This window comes from Penaeus chinensis, chromosome 10 (assembly GCF_019202785.1).
Source record: "Penaeus chinensis breed Huanghai No. 1 chromosome 10, ASM1920278v2, whole genome shotgun sequence".
NCBI classification, from domain to species: domain Eukaryota; kingdom Metazoa; phylum Arthropoda; class Malacostraca; order Decapoda; family Penaeidae; genus Penaeus; species Penaeus chinensis.
The window spans coordinates 33,122,277-33,129,033 of record NC_061828.1 but is presented as its reverse complement, the minus strand read 5'-3'; positions in this window follow the sequence as shown (position 1 = coordinate 33,129,033).

Below are 6,757 nucleotides of genomic sequence, written 5' to 3'. Positions count from 1 at the left end.
TCCTCCTCCTCCTCCTCCTCCTCCTCCTCTCCTCCTCCTCCCCCTTGCGCTAAAGGGATATGTTGATGAGGTTGAGTCATCCTCCTCTTTTGTATTTTTGTGTCCAGGTTGCGCTTCAGTGAATAGGCGAGGGGGGCGGGGGGGGGGGGGGGGGATAAGGAGGCGGACAAACATACAGACATACAGAAATGCTGAAATATGTAGACAGACAGACAGAAGGGCGGATGGATGAACAGACAGACAGACACAGACAGACAGACAGACAGACAGACAGACAGAGAGACAGACAGACAGACAGACAGACAGACAGAGAGACAGACAGACAGACAGACAGACAGACAGACAGACAGACAGACAGACAGAGAGACAGACAGACAGACAGACAGACAGACAGACAGACAGACAGACAGACAAACGAGAAAGAAAGAAAGAAAGAAAGAAAGAAAGAAAGCCAAGTCGCCTGGCAAAAGAAATGTAATAAAGCCGAGAATCCCAAGAGTGTTATTGTTGGAAAAGAGCGAAGAAATCGACGACCTCGGCCCCCGTCTAGCGCCCTGAAAGGTTAATCAACTCGAAGAAGTTTTCTTTTCCCCGCAATTTCCCCGCCGACGTGGCACTGGCCCTTCGATGCCACTCGCTCGCCCTTTGCTCGCCCGCCCGCCTCCGCTCGCGCTCTTCGGGTCAGGGTGCCGGCTCTTTAGGGTGCCATTTCAGCGTGCCATTTGAGATTGCCTGTTTTTTTTTTTGTTTGTTTGAAGGGGTCATTCTAGCGTATCGAGTTATTAGGGTGCCATATAAGGGCGCTGGCTTTTTGGAGTATCATTTCAGGGTGTCAGTTTATTAGGGTGCCATCTGAGGGTATCTGCGCAGGGTGCCATCTTATTAGGGTGTTGGCCCGAGAGTGCCAGCTCCGTTTGCTAGGTTAGGATAGGTTATGTCCAGTGCCTCTTTATAAACCGCTAGGGGAAGGGAGGGAGAAGGGGGGAGAGAGGGAGTAGTTTGTTTGTTTTTGTTTCTGTGTTTGCGCTGTTGTTAGTTAGAATTTGCGTTTTTTGTTTGTGGGGGGGGGGGGGAAGAAAACAAAGTCCTAAGGTAAACTATGACGAGAGGGTAGGATCTGGGAAGCGGAGACAGATAAATGTCACGAAAAAGAGGAGCATGGGAGTAATGGAAACGAACGGGGGAAGAGGCAGAGAGAGGCAGAAAGGAAATGCTTTAAAGGGAGTAGGACAATAAGAAAGGGGAAGATAGGAAGGGGAGGAGATTGATGAGATGAGGAGAGGGAAAAGATTAAGACGTAATAACCCCTTGAGTGTAGAGGATGATTTGCATATGATGTGATGCATATAGATAGAGATTGGGAGAAAGAGGAAGGGAAAAGATTATAAAGAGAGTGGAAGAGACCAAGACAGAGACGGAGAGAGGACAGGGAGAGATGGAGAGTTGAGAAGGAAAAAGACAGAATTGGGGAGAGAGAGAGAGAGAGAGAGAGAGAGAGAGAGAGAGAGAGAGAGAGAGAGAGAGAGAGAGAGAGAGAGAGAGAGAGAGAGAGAGAGAGAGAGTCTCACCACTCCAGCACTGGACCTCCCCCCTCCGCTCCCCTCCCCAGCATTACAATATTAGCTTTATATCCCCCCCAACGGGATTTCTCTTATCTCTTATCACCGGGGGGGGGGGGGGAGATGATAAAAAGGAATCTAAAAAAACAGGGATAGAAAGGAATGGCGGGGAATAGTGCGCAGCTGCGAAAAACGAAAAGGGGGGGAGGGGAGGGGAGAGGGGGGGAGTAATTAAGTAAACCCAGGTGATGAAAGGGTTATGTAAGGAGGGGAAAGTGAATGAGAGTAAGGAAATATGAGAAGGACCCCATTCATGAGCGAAAGAGAGAGAGATAGAAAGAAAAGGAGAAAGAGAAAAAAAAAAAGAAAAAGAAAAGAGAGGAAAGAGAGGGTAAAGGAAGACTAATGAGAAGGAGAGAGAGAGGGAAAGGAAGGGAAAGGAAGAGAAGAGGAGGGGGAACAGAGAAAGGGAAAGGAGAGAAGAGAGGGAGATGGGGGAGAAGAGGGAATTTTCTGTGCGTGCGTGCATGGAGGAAGCCCCGACTCTCTGATAACGGTAATGTGCAGAGAGATGCCGGCTTGATAAAAATACGACGCGAAAAAAGGGGGTAATACCGAAGGGAAGGGGGATGGAATATTGAATGGGGTAAGGGGGATGTAATGGGAGAGGGAGGGGGGGGGATGGAAAGGGATATTGCAGGATATTGGAGGAAGGGATAGGTGTGTGGGGGGGGGGTGAGGGTAAGGTAATGACGGCGAAAACTTTTATGGAAAGTGGCCGGGGTTGAGAGATGGGAAATACTGAATTTTGCGTTTCCTTGACACCAGGCTTGGCGGCCGAAGGAGTTGATCACGGTGATGTGATATCAGGAGTTTTCTCTTTCTCTCTCTCTTTCTTTCTTACTCGCTTGCTTGCTTGCTATCGCTTTCTTTCTTTTTCTATCCCCCCCTCTCCTTCTCCCTTTCCCGCTTCCCCTCCCTCCCTCCCTCCCTCCCATTCCCACTCTCCCTCCCTCATGACAGCGAGTGAGTGGGGACGCAGGTCGAGGGAGGCGCAGGTCAATGGAGTGCCTGTGTGGTGGCATCAGGATGTGATGGTTTATCTCCCTCCCCCAACACGACCACCATTGTCCTTCCCATCACGAGCGGGTTGGCACCTCTCCTCCACGCCCCGCGGCCCTCACGGTGGTCCTAGGGAGTGTGGATGGAGTGCCAGTGCCGCCGGCCCTTCTCCTTGTCCCTCCCTCTTGGTTTGTTTACCTTTGTTCAGTGCCTCGACCCTGCTCTGTCCTGTGGGTCTGCCTTTGGAGTTGTGATTTGAGATAGGATTAAGAAAAATCTCGAGGAAGGAAGGAATAGAATCCTAGAATAGTGACTGTGGAGGAAAGTAAGGAACCATGAGTAAAAGAACGGAAGTATTGGTTTCGAAGAGGGGAAAAATGATGCCATCTTCGAATCTAGGAGATCCTGATTTATCTGTTGTGTGTGTGCGTGTGCGTGTGTGTGGGTGTGCGTGCGTATGACAGGTTTGGCAAGGGGAGCGGGATTCTCCATCATTCCATCGCCCCGGCAACTAATAGACCGCAGAGTTAATGGTGCGTAGTGGCGGGTGGCGCTGATTTGTGCACGAGGGATGTAGGGCAGATGATATCATGTTAATAGTATTTAAGAAAGATCGAAGAAATGGAGGGGAATGGGAAGAAAAGGGCGAATAAAGGGAGGGAAATGGAGGTCTCACGAGTATATTTTTAAAAAATGGGGATGTAAAGTACCCACGATATCGTAAGAAGATCCCCCCCCCCCCATCTGCCCTCCCTTCCCCCTCCTCCATTCCGGCAGACCGTGGGCGGACTGTGGTGGGCGGCAGGGATGTGGTCTTTGGGCGTCGTGGTTAAAGGGGCATTCGTATGGTGATTTCATGGTGGGAAGGCTTTGGGTGGTCGTTCTGTGTGGTGGATGGTAGTGGCAATGGTGTGTCTCACTCTTTCAGTCTTACCAAGGAGGGTGGCATTTGAATAATCTGAAAATAAAGCCTAAGTATGTGGGGTTGTTTAAAAGATATATATTTTGCATGGGGGTGATGATAAGAAAATTATATGAAGCTGCGAATAGGTGCCGCAGAGGGTAAAGAAGTGAATATACTGTAGGGTGTAGAAGTTACTTGATCCTTGGTTGCACAATACCGGTATATCCCACGGGGTGTAGGTGGCTCCCCACCTCTTCTCCCCTTCCTTCCCTTCCCCTCAACCCTATCCGCCGCTCATCTTGTTCACCCTCTCTCTTCTCATTTCTCCCTGTTCTTCTCCCTTTTCGTCTCCCTCATCATCTCCGTTTTCGTGTCCTTTTCCCTTCCTCTTCCCCTTCTCGCACTCCCTTTCTCTCCTTACCCCTCTCCCTACTCCTTACCCCTCTCCTTACTCCTTACCCCTCTCCCTACTCCTCCTTAGACCTCTCCCTACTCCTCCTTACCCCTCTCCCTCTCCCTACTCCTCCTTACCCCTCTCCCTCTCCCTACTCCTCCTTACCCCTCTCCCTCTCCCTACTCCTCCTTACCCCTCTCCCTCTCCCAGCTTACCCCTCCCCCCTTCTTCCCTTCCTCCATACACCCCACTCACGGGTCATGTATATGCGTTGCGAGGGACGCCCCTATTCCCAGGACCTGATAACCTGTCCAGCCGCTTTCCAGGTCGCGCTGGCCTCGCTCAACTTCCGTTCCCTCACACCCTCTCTATCTCTCTCTCTCTCCCTCGCGCTCACTCTCTCTCCCTCGCGCTCGCTCTCTCTCCCTCGCGCTCGCTCTCTCTCCCTCGCGGTCGCTCTCTCTCCCTCGCGCTCACTCACTCTCCCTCGCGGTCGCTCTCTCTCCCTCGCGCTCACTCACTCTCCCTCTTCTACCTTCTTCCTTTCCCTTCCCTTCCCTGTCCTAATCCTCCTTCCTCCCTCCCTCCGTCACCTCATTAATTCAGTCCATTCCACATTCCTCATTTTTATCCGTTCAGCATTTTTTTATCCTTACTGTTCACCCTTGAACAACTTTCATCAATTCTCTTTAGTCTTCTTACTTCGTAAACATTTTTTTTACTGTCAGTGTAATTTAAACACACGGTCTTTCTCTTCTCTCTTTCTACTCCTCTTCTCCTCTCCTTTCCTCTCCTCTCTCTCTGTTTTTTCTTCTCTTTTATATTCTCCCCTTCACTTATCCCTCGTCTTTAAGCTTTCCCTGTTTACTCATTATCTTCCCTTGTTTCATTAGTGTTCGCTAATTACTCAGTTGGCGAGGGTACTGTTTGCAATTAGCCTATTCGTCCGTCAGAGTTGCTTAGAGATCAATTGACTCCTCCCATTTCCCCCTCTTCGTGTTACTTCTCCCTTCTCTTTCTCCTTTCTCGCTTCCCTCCTCCCTTTCTCTTCCCTCCCCCCTTTATCTCATTTCCTTTCTTCTCCCTTTACCTCTTCCTTCTTCCTTTCATCTTCACTTCCTCTGACTCCCACCTTCCTGTTCCTTTCCTCTTTCTCTCCCATACTTCCAGTTCACACACACACACACACACACACACACACACACACACACACACACACACACACACACACACACACACACACACACACACACACACACACACACACACATAAAATCCTCATCTTTGTTCCTATCCCGTTTCCTTTGACTCGGTTTCCTGCCTTTATTGCACCGAATATTGGCCACTTTGCACATTTCGCTGCATCGCTTCCTAACGTATCGCGTGCGTTACCTACCCACGCCCCTCCCCCACCTCCTCCGCCGGGCCCTTTGCAACCCCGGGGCGTGCATGTTTATGTGTGCAGCAAGGTCCGGGTGGCCACATGTTGAATGTTGCGGATTTTGCATTCTTGGTGGTTGTCCTGCTGGGGCTGGGATGTGTGTGCGGGGTAGCCATTCTTTCTCTCTCTCTTTCTCTTTCTCTTTCTCTTTCTCTTTCTCTTTCTCTTTCTCTTTCTCTCTCTCTCTCTCTCTCTCTCTCTCTCTCTCTCTCTCTCTCTCTCTCTCTCTCTCACACACACACACACACACACACACACACACACACACACACACACACACACACACACACACACACACACACACACACACACACCTACCTCTACCTACCTACCTACCTACCTACCTACCCTCTGTGTATCCGTGTTTCAGCGTCTCCGTCTGCCTCCCCGAGAGAGGAGCAGCAAGGGTGGCAGAGGCGGTTCAATTGCCAACCGCGTCTTCTGAGCGTGAAATGAAGCCAGCATGACTCGCCTTGTCGCCCTGTGTCATGTTCTTGTCAGTGGCATATTAGCCTATGCGAGAGCTCTCAGTCTCGCGCAGTCTCTATTCATGACTTGGGTCATCGTAGCGGATGTGCATGTATGCATGAGCAGTGCATGCTCAGTGATTGGCTTTCTGATAGTCATGATGACTTATTTGACTTTGTTGGCTCGCACTTGTCTGCAATGCTGTTCTGGAGTAGGTGCAAGAAGCTTCTTGCACCTAATTCGTAGTGGCACTTCCTGGAGACGCTCTCTTTAAGGCCATTTGCTCAGTCGTAAAGTAGTTGTGGGGACAACTCTAACTGTGGAAAACACGTGCGTGAACACACGCACTCACGCACACGAACACAATTGATGTGCACCAAGAAAACGGCGGAGGCAGCGGCCGGCATGGCGACTGTGCTGACCTCGTGTTTGGCGGGCGGGAGGGGATGGCGACGTCCGCCCCCCTAACCCCCTAGGCCGCGCGTTGATCAACACGGGCGTGAAGATGTTTCGCAGACGCCGAGGCGCTGAAGCCTGTAAATAAGCTCCTCCATTGGCCGTATCACGAGCCGCCGCGCCGTGTGGCCCCGTAATGTATGCCGGAGCATGCCTCGCGCCTCGCCCGCTGCGAGCAATGACTCCGGGAGCGAGTTCCATGTGTTACGCTTATAGGAAAGAGAGTTTGATATAGCGGCGGCCTCCGACGGCTTGAGCGGGTGCAGGCTTCCGCTATAGGCTTCTTTTAAAAGCCTCGAAACTTGGGCCGTAAGCCGCTTTGGAGAACGTAGGGGCGTAGCTGAAGTGCCATACGTCGTTCTCTATGGAGCTTTTGCGTGTATGTTTTTTTTATTCTGTTTTCTCTCATCTTGATCAAGTATGTGTGTATGTTGCATACATGTGCGCGCCGGCAGTATCGGTTAATAACGTAA